This window comes from Loxodonta africana, chromosome 4 (assembly GCF_030014295.1).
Source record: "Loxodonta africana isolate mLoxAfr1 chromosome 4, mLoxAfr1.hap2, whole genome shotgun sequence".
NCBI lineage: Eukaryota > Metazoa > Chordata > Mammalia > Proboscidea > Elephantidae > Loxodonta > Loxodonta africana.
In genome coordinates this window covers 117,050,042-117,066,406 of record NC_087345.1, presented here as the reverse complement: position 1 = coordinate 117,066,406, position 16,365 = coordinate 117,050,042, and positions in this window count along the sequence as shown.

Sequence of the window (16,365 nt, the reverse complement as noted above, 5' to 3'; positions counted from 1 at the left end):
CCCTCCTGACAATCTGTCCAAATTATGTAAGACACGGTCTCGCCATCCTTGCTTCTAAGGAGCATTCTGGTTGTACTCTTTCCAAGACAGATTTGTTCATTCTTTTGGCAGTCCATGGTATATTCAACATTCTTTGCCATCACCACAATTCAAACACATCAATTCTTCTTCTATCTTCCTTATTCATTGTCCAGCTTTCTGATGCATATGATGTGATGGAAAATACCATGGCTTGGGTCAGGCACACCTTAGTCTTCAAGGTGACATCTTTGCTTTTCAACATTTTAAAGAGGTCCTTTGCAACAGATTTGCCCAATGCAATGCACCTTTTGATTTCTTGACTGCTGCTTCCATGAGTGTTGATTGTGGATCCAAGTAAAATGAAATCCTTGACAACTTCAATCTTTTCTCAGTTTATTATGATGTTGCTTATGGTCCAGTTGTGAGGATTTTTGTTGTCTTTATGTTGAGGTGTAATCCATACTGAAGGCTGTGGTCTTTGATCTTTCTCAGTAAGTGCTTCAAGTCCTCTTCACTTTCAGTAAGCAAGGTTGTGTCATCTGCATAACACAGGTTGTTAATGAATCTTCCTCCGATCTTGATGCCCCATTCTTTTTCATATAGTCCAGCTTCTCAGATTATTTGCTCAGCATACAGATTGAATAGGTATGGTGAAAGTATACAACCCTGATGCACGCCTTTCTTGACTTTAAACTACTCAGTGTCCCCTTGTTCTGTCCAAACAACTGTCTCTTGATCTATGTACAGATTCCTCATGAGCACAATTGAGTGTTCTGGAATTCTCATTCTTCACAATGTTATTCATAATTTGTTACGATCCACACAGTCGAATGGCTTTGCATAGTCAATAAAACACAGGTAAGCATCCTTCTGGTATTCTTTGCTTTCAGTTAGGATCCATCTGACATCAGCTATGATATCCCTGGTTCCACATCCTCTCCTGAATCTGGCCTGAATTTCTGGCAGTTCCCTATCAATATACTGCTGCAGCCACTTTTGAAAGATCTTTAGCAAAATTTTGCTTGCATGTGATATTAATGATATTGTTTGATAATTTCCACATTAAGTTGGATTACCTTTCTTGGGAATAGGCATAAATATGGATATCTTCCAGTCAGTTGACCAGGTAGCTGTGTTCCAAATCTCTTGGCATAGATGAGTGAGCACTTCCAGAACTGTATCCGTTTGTTAAAACATTTCAATTGGTATTCTGTCAATTCCTGAAGCCTTGTTTTTTGCCAATGTCTTCAATGCAGCTTGGACTTCTTTCAGTACCATCAGTTCCTTTTCATATGCTACCTCTTGAAATGGTTGAATGTCAACTAATTCCTTTTGGTATAATGACTCTGTATTCCTTCCATCTCCTTTTGATGCTCCCTGCATCGTTTAATATTTTCCCCATAGAATCCTTCACTATTGCAACGTGAGGTTTGAATTTTTTCTTCAGTTCTTTCAGCTTCAGAAACACCGAGCGTGTTCTTCCTTTTTGGTTTTCTAACTCCAGCTCTTTGCACATGTCATTATAATACCTTACTTTGTCTTCTGGAGGTGCCCTTTGAAATTTTCCATTCAGTTCTTTTACTTCATCATTTCTTTCTTTTGTTCTAGCTGTTCGACATTCGAGAGCACGTTTCAGAGTCTTCTCCGACATCCATCTTGGTCTTTTCTTTCTTTCCTGTCTTTTCAATCACCTCTTGCTTTCTTCATGTATGATGTCCTTGATGTCACTCCACAACTCGTCTAGTCTTTGGTCATTAGTGTTCAACACATCAAATCTATTCTTGAGATGGTCTCTAAATTCAGGTGGTATATACTCAAGATTGTACTTTGACTCTTGTGGACTTGCTCTGATTTTCTTCAGTGTCAAGCTATATGTACCTAGGTCAAATCAAAATATTGAATCATCTTTAAATAGGATTCGAAAATAACCACAAAGACTCAGATGTAGTTTCCTTAACTTTTTCTGTCTTCTAAATACTTATTAAGCACTCCCATCCTTCATCTTTGAGGGCTTATTTTATACATTTTCCAAGTTTTTCTCTTGGCTTCTTTATTACTTCTCTATCTTCTTTAAAGATTTTTCCCTCTTCCTGCCTCTTTGAATTTCTGCAAATTTTCTTCCTGGATCTACTTTGCATTCTGTCTCTTCTGTTCCCTGACTTGTTAATCCGTTGCCGTTGAGTCCATTCCGACTCACAGTGACCCTATAGGACAGAGTAGAACTGCCCCATAGAGTTTCCAAGGAGCGCCTGGTGGTTTTGAACTGCTGACCATTTGGTTAACAGCCACAGCACTTAACCACTATGCCACCACACTTCCCTCTTCCCTGACAGGACTACACATTTCTGAGGTTTCATTTGAGTAGTCTATGCAGATACTTCCTGTCCCCTCAAAATATGACCCTGTTTGGAAATAGGGATTTTCTTTCGTTATGTTAATGAGGTCATACCAGAGTGAGGTGGATTCTAAACCTAATCACTTCTGAGTTATAAAAAGAGAATAGGCACAGAGGAACACATAGGGGAAGACAGACACCATGTGAGGGTTATCTACAATCAAAGGAATTCCAGCAGTCACCAGAAACTAGGCCCGTAGAAGGAACTGACATGGCTGAGACTCTGATCTAGCCTCCAGTACCATGAGAAAATACATTTCTGTTTTTTGAAGTCACTGACTTGTGGTTATTTCCATTACAACGGCGCTAGGTAACTAAGAACACCTCTCAAATACACACACATACACATATCTTGCTCTGACTCAACTTCTACTGAAAACGAATTTAAAATGTCTGCTGGAGATTATGCTTAATATCCAAAATAAATCTGCTACATTTATTCCCTGCCAGTCTGTTCCTTGTCTTGAATCTTTTAAGTGATGAAACACAGCATTAAATCATGGTAACACTTCTTTCATCCTTTCTTGTCCCTTACTTCGTCCTCAATAAATTAGCCTCCAAATTCCACAGATTTTCTCTCCCACAATGTTCTGTGCATTGGTCTCTTTTTAACACTCCTCTTAACTCTGATCCTAGTCCAAGCCCTCCTTGCCTGTTGCCTATGCTGCTACAATAGCCTGCAATCTGATCATCATGACTTCCCTTTCTCTGACCTACCCAACATATTGTTCATGAAATTATTTTCATAAAGTGAAATGATGATCATGTCTTTTCTTTAAAAAACCTCAAGGACTTCCTCTTGCCTACTAAATTAAATTCACAGACACCACTGAATGCCTTCTACAATATGAACCTAATCTATATTCTGAATTCATTTCCTTTATTCTTCTCCTTTATTTCTTCTATACAGACTTCATATTATTCTCTCTGGTGTTTTCTAGCAGGCCCCTTCCTTTTCCACATCACTTACAGAAGTGATGGAGATTCCATATATATATATGGAAACCCTGGTGGCGTAGCATTCAAGTGCTATGGCTGCTAACCGAAAGGTCAACAGTTTGAATCCACCAGGTATATATGTCTTAGTTATCTAGTGCTGCTATAAGAGAAACATCACAAATGGATGGCTTTAACAAAGAGAAATTTATTTCTTCACAGTAAAGGTAGGCTAAAAGTCCAAACTCAGAGCGTCAGCTCCAGGGGAAGGCTTTCTCTCTCTGTTGGTCTTCTCATCAATCTTCCCCCAGACTAGGAGCTTCTCCTCACAGGGACCCCGGGTCCAAAGGATGCACTCTGCTCCTGGCACTGCTTTCTTGGTTGTATGGGGTCTCCCTTTCTCTCTGCTCACTTCTCTCTTTTATATCGCAAGAGATTGCCTCAAGACAGAATCCAATCTTGTAGATTGAGTCCTGCCTCACTAATACAGCTGCCGCCCATCCTCCCTCATTAACATCATAGAGGCAGGATTTACAACAAATCACACAATACCTGGAATCATGGCCCAGCCAAATTGATACACACATTTCTGGGGGGATATAATTCAACCCATGACCATATGTATGTGTGTGTGTATATATATATATATATATGCACGTAAGTATTTTTATATATATATAAATTCAACAGTGACAAGGTCGGCAGCTCGAATCTGCCAGGTGCTCCTTGGAAACTCTATGGGGCAGTTCTACTCTGTCCTATAGGGTCGCTATGAGTCGGAATCAACTCGATGGCACCGGATCTGGGTAAATCCCTGCTTAATTTCTTTCAATGGCTTCTTATTGCTTCTAGAATAAAAGTGTACCCTGACTCTCCAAAAACTCTTCTCCTCCCTCAGGATAATGGCCTTTGTCCTGTTCCTTGAATAAGCCCTGCCTCAGACCTTTCTTACTTCTCATTGCCCTTCTGGCCACTTGTCATATAGGCCTCAACTCAAATTTCACCTTTTCAGAGAGCTCTTCTAAATCTTTCTACATAAAAACCTACTGCATTTTCCCATTATAACCTACTGCACCCAACAGTCACCCTGTTTATTTCCTTTGTCACTTTTTATCTCTATGTGAAATTATTTCGTGTTTTAAAAAAAAATTGTTTACTTTTTTTAGTGTGTCCTCTTCACAAGACTATAACCTCCATGAGACCAGGGAGCTTGTCTATCTTGCTCACAGCTGTATTCCCAGCATTTAACACAGTGTCATTCCTTGCTTAATAAATATATGTTGAATCAATTAACGAGTTAGTGCCATTTATTCTGCTTTTGTTATCCTCCTTGACCCATCTCTGCCTGTTAAATATTACTTATCTTTCAAGACCCAGCCCCAAGTCTTCCCATTCTTTGATCTTGCTATCTGAATGTTATTCCCACCCTAATGTTTTGCAGTCTTTTGTTTGCATATCTATTTGGGCCCTTGTCAGGTTCTGCCTTGTTATTTTTAACCTGCCATACTTTCACTGGGCAACAATTTTCTTTAGCAATGAGGTTTTGTTATATTCATCTTAATATCCACTTACTGTGCAAAAAAAAAAGGTAGTTGAATAAATAGTTGATAAATTGAATTGAAAGACAAGATACAGCACAAGAAATAATGTTAAAGTTACACAAGTGAATCATAGTTCTGTTGTTTTTAGGGCCTAAAGAATGTGCTTGTCTCTGGAACTAATTATTGACATAGAAATTTATCTTATGATGTGTAGTGGTACCAATTTATAGTTGTTAAGTGTCAGATAATGTAAATCACATAATTCCAAAGGAAAAAAGTAAATAATAAAGATTTTTCCTTTTTATTTTTAGAATAAAATAAGTGATTCCTTGCAGCTGAGCATTTAATATGTACAAGGGAAAAATAACATGAACTCGACTTAAATTTAAAAAGTTGAAGTGAGTAAATTGGATTTCACTATCTAAAATCAACAAAAGGGCAAAATTATATTCAAGTATAATTTGTTAGAATCTTCTTACTGCATGTTTTCAGAGGTATCTCTTTTATGCTTATATGATTTGGTTTATTTTTGCCATTTTCCACCTTATATTTTATGTACTTGTTTTATTTTTTCCTTCTTTGAATTTAAGTGGATTTATTGACTTTAACTGGATTTATTAACTCCCCCCTCTTTTTTTTTTATAGTCTTTTGGTGATCTGGAAGTTTTACATACTGTTTCTTCTCTAATTTACTAGTTGCAACTTTATAATTTTATCAAGTATAGATGGTCTTTTATTTTCTATCAGTGTTTCTAACTACTGCTAAGGGTGGACATTACCTTGGCTATGGCAATGATATCTCCTGGAACACGCCGATGACATCAAAGGTTTTTGTTGGTTTTATTTTTGTGTGATTTTTTAAAAAGTCATCGTATCTTTTGTCTATGTATTGGCATATTTACAGATAAAAGGATAAGATGCCCTGGATATTTCAAAATAATCAGGGAACGATAATAGGGAAGTAGGTGTAAGTAATGGATAAAAACACATTGGCCACACATTGGCTGTTATTGAAGCCGGGTCATGGATATGCAGAGTTCATTATATTATTCTCTCTACTTTTGTATCTGTTTGAAATTTTCTCTAATAAAGATTATGAAAAGAAGAGAGTCACGTTTCTCCAATGAAATACAATTGGCTTTAAATTGGTGATCTGCAAAAGGAATTCAGGGACAGAAATAATTTTGTTTTTGATAATCACACAGAAAATCTTTTATTCAGTCTTTACAATGTCAAATGCCAGAAATCCTATCTAAATTTGGTAAGTTCACCATGTTTACTGAATACTTTGCTTCTCAGTCTTATTTATCATTCCATTTTAACCTCTCTTCTGTCCGTTATGACACACATTTCCACAGCTACTATGGAACCTAGTTCCATTCCTGAAATCAACTTGCACTTTCCTCCAAATCCAGGCAAATTCTATTCAACTGCAAAGATCAAAAGCCTGCCAGAAATTCTTTCTGCCTAGTGGCAGTTACACGTAAAATGGAAATATTATATGTTCCTGAGTGATTTTTTAAAGACTTAATGCCTATATAAGAAGACTGGGGAAAAGGATAATACAATAAGTAAACTGAGGCTCAGTGAGGCTACGGTTACTCAGGGTCCCAAGTGTAAGTGGCAGAGCCAAGGCCACCTGACTCCAAAGTCCCTGCCAGTAACCACTATGTTGTAACATCTCTCTGCAGGCATTGTATAGTAAAGGATTCTTCTAGGCCACAGGCACCTTGCAAGGACTTGGCTTATAATTTCTATTCCCAGGATTTAGCACAAAGCCTGGCAGACAGTAGTTGTTAAACAAATGTTTAATGGATGAGTATAGTCGTGCTCCAGCATGAGTTACAAATCTAATAGACTGTGATACTAACAGGGACAAATGTATTTAAACCATTGTATTAATTTTATAAGGTCTTTCAGTAGTCCATCAATCTAGGAAAATCCGTTGTAATTATTACACAATTAGAAAAGCAGATTTTCATCAATGATGATCAATGTTAGTGATTCATTTTTTGCCTCTTACTCTTTTTCTCCACTTATGTATTTATTTTGCTCCCTTAAATTTCTTTATTTCTTATTCAAGGACACTATGCATAGTAAAAAGAGCCCTGGTGGTACTGTGGTTAAGTGCTCGGCTGCTAACTGAAAGGTTGTCAGTTGCAATCCACCAGGCCTTCCACAGGAGAAAGATGTAGCAGTCTGCTTCTGTAAAGATTACGCTCTTAGAAACCCTAAGGGGCAGTTCTACTCTGTCCTATGGGGTTGCTATGAGTTGGAATTGACTCAATGGCAACAGGTATACATATCAAAAAAAATTTAATGAATTTCCCCAAAGTAAATACATTTATGTAATTAGCACTCAGTTCAAGAAAACAGTACATTACCTGAATTTCAGAAGCCGCCTCATGCTGCCTTCTGGTCGCCACCCTTTGGAGTTCAAGGATAAGCAATGACTTCTAACTCCACACCATATAATGTATACTCTTTTGATTCTGGTTTCTTTTGCTCGAATTTATGTTTATGAGGAATACCAAAGTCTTGTGAGTAGTTATATGTTATTCATTTTCATTGTTTTATCATATTTCATCATATGAATGTATCACAATTTATATACCTCTGTCTTGGTCATCTAGTGCTGCTATAACAGAAATACCACAAGGGGATGGCTTTAACAAAGAGAAGTTTGTTCTCTCACAGTCTCGTAGGCTACAAGACCAAATTCAGGGTGTCAGCCCCAGAGGAAAGCATTCTTTCTGGAGGAAGGTCCTTCTCATCAATCTTATCCTGGACTAGGAGTTTCTCTGTGCAGGAACTCCAGGTCCAAAGGACGCGCTCTGCTCTTAGTGCTTCTTTCTTGGTGGTATGAGGTTCCCAACTCTCTGCTTACTTCCCTTTCCTTTTATCTCTTGTGAGATAAAAGATGGCACAGGCTACACCCCAGGGAAACTCCCTTTACGTTGGATCAGGGATGCGACCTGAGCAAAGGTGTTACATCCCCCCCTAATCCTCTTGAACCACAGGCAGATATTATGATCTTTAACACATAGGAAAAACACAAAATGGAGGACAACCACACAATATTGGGAATCATGGCCTAACCAAATTGACACGTATTTTGGGGGGACACAATTCAATCCATGACAACCTCCATTTTACAGTAGGTAAACATTTGGGTTGTTTCCAGTTTGGGGCTATAAGAATGCTGATCCTATAAACATTCTTATATGAGTCTTTTTAGTGTACATCTAAAAGTAGAATTGCTTAGTCATAGAGTTTGTGTATATTTCATGTTAGAAGACCCTGGCAATAAGTTTTTCAAAGTGGTTATGACAATTTACCCTCCCACTAGTGGTATATGAAGAGTTCTAGTTGTTTCTCATCCCCTTCAACACTTGTCTCTTTCTGTTTAACCATTGTGGTGGTATATAATGGCATTACACTGGGGTTTTAATGTGTATTTCTTGGATAACTAGTGAAATTGAGCACATTTTGATATGTGTGCTGGTCTTTTAAATTCTCTCTTTTTTGATGTGACTTTCATGTCATTTGCCTATTATTTTCTATTTGGTTTTTTGCATTTTTCTTATTGATTTTTAAGTGGTCTTTACATTTACAGGTATGTTCCTTTTGTAAGATATATAGATGGCAAATATCTTCTGTCACACTGTGGGTTTCTTTTTTTTTTTTTCCCCTGATCTGATTAGCACTATATCAGTTAGGGTAAAGGCTAAACTGTAGCATAGTAACAAAACATACAAGCAAACAACCCCAAAACTAAAAGAAACACTGAAATAAATGTTATTTCTCTTTCATGTAGCAGTCTAAAAGCTAGTGTGTCTTTATTCCATGAAGTCATTCAGTGTCCCATGTTACTTCCATCTTTCTGCTCAGTAGGATTTGTCCCAATTGCCTTGGCCAAAACTGGGTCTCCATCACATATGTGTCCAGCCCATAGGAGGGGAAAGAAGGTAGAAGAACTCAAGACTTGGGATTTTTAAAGCCAAAAGTTGGAAGCGGTCCATTTGACTTTTGTTCATAGGCCATTTTCCCAATAATGGCCATACCTAGCTGCCACAGAAGCAGGGAAATGTAGTGTCTCTAGTTAAGTGGTCACATGTCCTGCTAAATTTCTGTTGCTATGAAATAAAGGAACAATGATTTTGGGGGGATAATTGTTAGGCTGCTATAACCATCTATCTTAGGTAAGCACTGTGCTAAGCAGTTTGGGAAAAAGACTTATAATACAGTGGGGAGAGATGTGTAGGCTATCAAAAGTTCTATAATATTAAAATTATGAAATAACCAATATATGGAGTTACATGCTGTAGATATGAAGAAGGAGTGATTTAATTTAGTTGCGGGATTTAAGAAGGCTTGGTAAAACAGTAGTTTTGGTAGACAGAAAGCACAGAATTTTAACCTCAGCTACTTGCGTGGGAGACTGAACTGGAAGAAAACATTCAATGAACTTGAAGCAGTGTAAGTTGTCATGTTGGAGGCAGTTGAAAATGAGGCTGCAAAGGTGTGTTGGAATCAAGCCACAAAGATCTTGACTCATGCTTAAAGAGCGTGGACTTTTTCCAGCGGTCAACAGGGAATAATTGAAGCCTTAAAAAAAAAATCTGTTAATCTGTAAATTTTCAGTGAAAAGTATATTTTAACTTTACAGATACTTATTTTATCCTCCACTTTGTCAGTATTTATTTCATAAACACTAAAATAATCCAATAGCATGTGGAAATCCAGACTTAATTTTTTTTTGTTTTCTTTTTTAAGTAATTAAAATAATAATTTCATTTAAATTATTCTTGAGAGTATTGGAGTGGGTGAGGGCTACCATCTGGTACAGCCAAGAAAATCTTCATGGGAACTGGGATGACTGAAAAAGAGTACTAATGAGGATGTAAATAATCTAAAACGAAATCAGGCTCCGATGTGATATTTTGATCTGAAGTTAAAAGCTGATTAAGGTTTTTATGGACTTAAGCTTGCATTTGTGGAGCAAATTATCAAGGGGTGTAGTTAGAGTCACATCCTTCCCTCAGTCTGTGGGGAAATTCCCATCACTATGGATGAGAATTATGCATAAAGATCATGGGAAGAGCACGGCCCTTGAGTTTCCTCTTAAACAGCCTGTAGATTTGTTATGGTTAGTAATGCGTTGGTCCTTGGAGACACAATTTTGGTTCTGACTCTACCTTCCACACGCTGAAAATAACAAAAATTGGGGGTGGGAGCCCCAGGAGATGTAGATATCTTTTCATTCTTTCTTCTTTATCTACAACTGATTTATTATTAAAGAGGTGACTTTTTGCTCCATAAACGCCAAATCATTAAACAACAACTGAAAATGATTCCAACTACTGGAGGGAAAAATGTGGCCCCAAGTTCCCTAAGTGTCTAACTTCCTCTCTGGGAGTTGAGCTTTCTTTGGGAACTAAGGTCATTTCCTTAAGCCACTGGGGCACTGTTGGTTCTGAAACACACTTAAGTGTCAGAACACTTGGCTAGACATATTTACAAGTTTCTGTGGCCAGGGCCAACAGAATTTTTACTAAGAGAAAATCATAAACCAAAGGGCAAATGATGAGGAATTGTAGAATAAAACTGTGGTGTTAGATAAAGGTAAAGCAGAAAGCTGATAGCTTTAAAGACTAACGGTGTTCCATTTTCCCACTCAGCCAACACCAAAACTAGAGAAGTAACAGTGCTCAGTCTTTTGCTATCTTCCCATGGCTCCTCAGTAATGAGGGGTAGATTTTGGTTTTGATTCTGGAATGGGAGTATTTCTTCTGTAATTATGGCTTCTAATTCAGTTTTTCTCACCCTATATTTCCCATCTGAGGTTGCTTGGGAACACAATCAGCACCTATCAATTTATGCTCCTCCTTAGAGAAAAGGGAAACCCTGGTGGCATAGTTGTTAAGAGCTATAGCTGCTAACCATAAGATCGGTGGTTTGAATCCACCAGGCACTCCTTGGAAACTCTATGGGGTAGTTCTACTCTGTCCTATAGGGTTGCTATGAGTAGGAATTGACTCGATGGGAACAGGGTTTTGGTTTAGAGAAAAGAAATGCACTTAGTTATTTTTGCCAGATGGTCAACGTTCAGACATGGTAGATATTCAATATATATGCTGAATGAATAAATAGTTGGTTGACATATGAAACCAGAAACCTCTGTATTCAATATGCTTGCCTTTACACATGACAGCTCATTATTTGGAGAAAAGCAAGTGGCAGATGTCAAAGAATCATGAAAAGCAATAGGGAGTGGGCAGATATAAGGTCTCTGCTGATGAGATTTTGAAGAATCAGTCTCTTGCTGCAATGGCCTTTAATCTCTGTCTTAGAGAACAAATTTAATGCAGTGAATTAGTCATTACTAAGAATCCAACTTATTTCAAGGCAGTCATTTATTGCAAGCTTTTGTCCTGAGAAAAATAATTCAGCTCTTCTAAGTTCTTTATATACATTAACTCATTTAATCTTCACAACAAACTTATGAAGTAGGTACTATCATCATTTTATATACGGGGAAACTAATTTTGTATATAATTTTATATATGGGGAGACTGAGGTACAAAGAAGTTAAACCCAAGCAGCCTGGCTGCAGAGTCTATTTTCTTAACCACTATACCGTACTATCTCATGAGAGGGTATCTAAGCAGAGACCTAAATAATGACAAGAGAGACTCATAAGGCTTTCTGGGGAAAATGCTCTGGACAGAAGCAAATCCATGATGCAGGAGTATCTGTGTCATTTCAAAGAACACCCAGGTCAATGTGGTATAAAGTGGGAATGTTTCAGGGGATGAGGGACAATGAATGTAACATCTTACGGATCTTGTTAAGGACTTAGGTTTTCATTTTGAGAAAAATGGAATTCCGTAAGAAGGCTTGGGGCAGAGGCATGATGTAATCTGTTTTACGGTTTAAAAGGATATCATGGCTGCTGTGTGAAGACTATGGTGGAAGCATAGACTAGGGTGAATTTTAACAGAAAATAATCCTTAAATTCAATATATAAGTAAAAAAATTATATGTATATATATATACATATGTGCATATGTATATAAATAATTTTCTAAATAAACTATATAATTCCTGTAGCCCCAATGGCACAGTGCTTAAGAGCTCAGCTGCTAAACAAAAGGTAAGCAGTTGGAATCCACCAGCTGCTCCTTGGAAACCATATGGGGCAGTTCTACTCCGTCTCGTAGGGTCACTATCATCAGAATCAACTCAACAGCAATGGTTATCATATATATATACATATAAAATTCCTGAAACTACTTACTCAGTGAAATATATTTTAGCAAAAACAGCTCATCATAGGAGGCAGGGCCAAGATGGGAGAGTAGTCAGATGCTTCCGGTGATCCCTTTTACAACAAAGACCTGAAAAAACAAGTGAAACTATTATATTTATGACAAGCTAGGAGCCCTGAACATCAAAGACAAAGTTAGAAAACCAACTGAGAGGCAGGTGGAGGGAGAGATGGTTCAGAAGCGGAGAGGAGTTGCCAGACCTGAATCTCTGGGAACCCTCGGGCACCATTCCCAGGAATGACTGCAGTGGGCTGGTGGTAGCATTCGGCCACAGTTTCATCTGGGAGAAACAGCCAGCCACACATCCTACTCACACCTCCGGAACCAGAGAAGAACGGTACTCTAGGCAAAAGTTAAGCACTTGTGTATATTTTACCACACCCCCAGCCTCCAAGCTGGTTTCAGTGGCTGTCGATTTCTCTGGGCCTGAGATATGTCCTGCTGAGTGTTCTGAGCTATTCTCCTGGCCTTGGGGAAGGAATAAATTCACAACTGGGGGAAAAGATAATCTCCCAGCTTCACTAACCTGGGGAACTCAGGACAGAAGCAGCTCCTGTCCAGGCATAAACGGTCCATGGACTTTGAATACCTTTCCCCCCTGCATGGACCTGTGTGGGCCTATTTCAGGAGAGTAGGCCCTTGTTGGCAGACTGCAACTGTTTCAGCTGTGTGGTGGAGAGGTGGGTGTTTGATGTTTGATGCTGCTTTGCTTATTAAACAGGGTCCTCAACTACCCATATCAGGGCCTAAGGACTGGTGGCTCCTCTCACATCACCCAGCCACCTGTGACAGGGGTCCCAGGATAAGTGGTACCTCTCAGCCCTGACAACCAAAAGCATTGGGTGCCCATGATCCATCTGTAGAACCGACTCACCTATGCACTGTAGGGAACAGTGGCACACTTCCCTCACAGACACTTGAGGGACAATTCTCAGCCCCTGCCTTGTTTGGAGTGTGACCCCCTGTTGCAACAACAAACTGGTACCTATACCAATCATCCCTGCCCCTCTAAGACTGTATGACAGAGCCTATACCACACACTTGATGACCAACTACCTGGACACCTGAGCTAAATCCATACAAGAAAAGTGAATGGACTCCTTGGCTGATATACCTGATAACAGCTGTAGCCACCTGGTGACAGGACATTAGAGCTTCAAAGGTGAAAATAATCAAGCTAGCTCACTCAAGCAACCTATATGGGCATATCAAAACAAAACAAAGCAAGAAAGTAGGATATAGTAAGCAAACAAAATAAACTAATACAATAACTTACAGATGGCTCAGAGACAACAGTCAATATCAAATCACATAAAGAAGCAAACCATGATCACTTCAACAAGCTCTCAAAAAAAAGAATCAAGAGATCTTCTGGATGAAGGTCGCTTCCTGGAATTACCAGATGCAGAACACGAAAGATTAATATACAGATTTTCAAGACATCAGGAATGAGATCAGGAAGCAGATCAGGCAATACACAGAATAAGCCCAGGAACAACAGATAAAAAAGTTGAAGAAACTAAAAAGGTTATTCAAGAACATAATGAAAAATTTAATAAGCTGCAAGAATCCATAAACAGCAATCAGAAATTCAGAAAATTAACAATAAAATTACAGAAGTAGACAAGTCAATAAAAAGAGAGAGGAGCAGAATTGAGCAAGTGGAAGGCAGAATTGGTGAGACTGAAGATAAAGCACTTGGCACTAACATATTTGAAGGAAAACCAGATAAAAGAATTTTTAAAAAATGAAGAAATCTAAGAATCATGTGGGACTCTATCAAGAGAAATAACCTACTAGTGATTGGAGTATGAGAACAGGGAGGGATAACAAAAAATACAGAGAGAACTATTGAAGATTTGTTGGCAGAAAACTTCCCTGACATCATGAAAGATAAGAAGGTATCTATCCAAGATATCTATCTGTCATCGAATTCCACATAAGGTAGATATTAAAAGAAAGTCACCAAGACATATTATAATCAAACTTACCAAAACCAAAGATAAAGAGAGAATTTTAAGAGCAGCTAGGGTTAAATGAAAAGTCACCTACAAATGAGAGTCAATAAGAATAAACTCAGACTACTCAGCAGAAACCATTCAGGCAAGAAGGCAATGGGATGACTTATTTAAAGCATAGAAGAAAAAAAAATGCCAGCTAAGAATCATACATCCAGCAAACTGTCTGTCAAATATGACAGGCAAAATTAGGGCATTTCCAGATAAACAAAAGTTTGGGGAATTTGTAAAAACCAAAACAAAACTACAAGAAATACTAAAGAGAGTTCTCTGGCTAGAAAATCAATAATATCAGATATCAACCCAAGACTAGAACACTGGACAGAGCAATCAGGTGTGAACCCATATAGGGAAATCACAAAATTAAATCAAGATTAAAAACAGGGAAACAGCAATGTCATTAGGTAAAAGAAGACAACATTAAAACAATAAAGAAGGACTAAGAAATGTAGTCCTAGATATTCATATGGAGAGGAAGACAAGGCGATATAAAGAAATAAACATTAGTTTTAAACTTAGAAAAATTTGGGTAAAAATTAAGGTAATCACAAAGGAGACTAACAATTCCACTCATCAAAATAAAATACAAGAAAAGAAAAAAATAGAGACTCAGCAGAAACAAAACCAACAACAAATAAGAGGAAAAGCCAATATATAAAGATAAACTACTCAGCACAAAAAATTAAGCAGGAAAAAGAAACTGTCGACAATACACACAAAAAAGACATCAAAATGACAGCACTAAATTCATACCTATCCGTAATTATGTGGCATGTAAATGGACTAAATGCACTAATAAAGAGACAGAAAGTGGCAGAATGGATAAAAAAAAAAAACCACGATCCATCTACATACTGCCTACAAGAGACCTACCTTAGACTTAGAGACACAAACTAAAACTCAAAAGATGGAAAAAAAATTATCAAGCAAGCAACAATCAAAAAAGACCAGAAGTGGCAATATCAATTTCTGACAAAATAGACTTTAAAGTTAAATCCACCACAAAGGATAAGGAAGGACACTATATAATGATTAAAGGGACAATATACCAGGAGGATATAACCATATTAAATATTTATGCACCCAATGACAGGGCTGTAGGATACAAGAAACAAACTCTAACACCATTGAAAAGTGAGATAGCTCCACAATTACAGTAGGAGACTTCAGCACACCACTTTTGGTGAAGGACAGAATATCTGGAAAAAAGTTCAGTAAAGACATAGAAGATCTAACTGCCACAATCAACCAACTTGACCTCATAGACATATACAGAACACTCCATCCAACAGCAGCCAAAAATACTTTCTTTTCCAATGCACATGGAACATTCTCTAGAATGGACCACACACATTAGGTCATAAAGCAAGCCTTAGCAGAATTCAAAACATTGAAATATTACAAAGCATATTCTCTAACCATTAGACCATAAAAGTAGAAATCAATAACAGAAAAAGCAGGGAAAAGAAATCAAACACTTGGAAGCTAAACATTACCCTGCTGAAAAATGACTGGGTTCTAGAAGACATGAAGGATGGAATAAAGGAATTCATAGAATCCAATGAGAATGAAAACACTTCCTATCAGAACCTCTGGGACACAGTGAAAGCAGTGCTCAATTTATTTCAATAAATGCACACCTCCAAAAAGAAGAAAGGGCCAAAATAAAAGAAATATCCATACAACTTGAACAAATAGAAAGAGAGCAACAAAAGAAACCCTCAGGCACCAGAAGAAAGCAAATAATAAAAATTATAGCAGAATTAAATGAAATAGAGAAAGGAAAAACCATTGAAAGAGTTAACAAGACCAAAAGCTGGTTCTTTGAAAAAATTAACAAAATTGATAAATCATTGACCAAACTGACAAAAGAAAAACAGGAGAGGAAGCAAATAACCTGAATAAGAAATGAGATGGGCGATATTACAAGAGACCCAACTGAAATGAAAAGAATCATATCAGATTACTACAAAAAAGTGTACCCTAACAAATTTGAAAACCTAGAAGAAATGGATGAATTTCTAGAAACACACTACCTACTAAACTAACACAAACAGAGGTAGAACAACTAAATAAACCTATAACAAAAGAAAAGATTGAAAAGGTAATTAAAAACTCCCAAC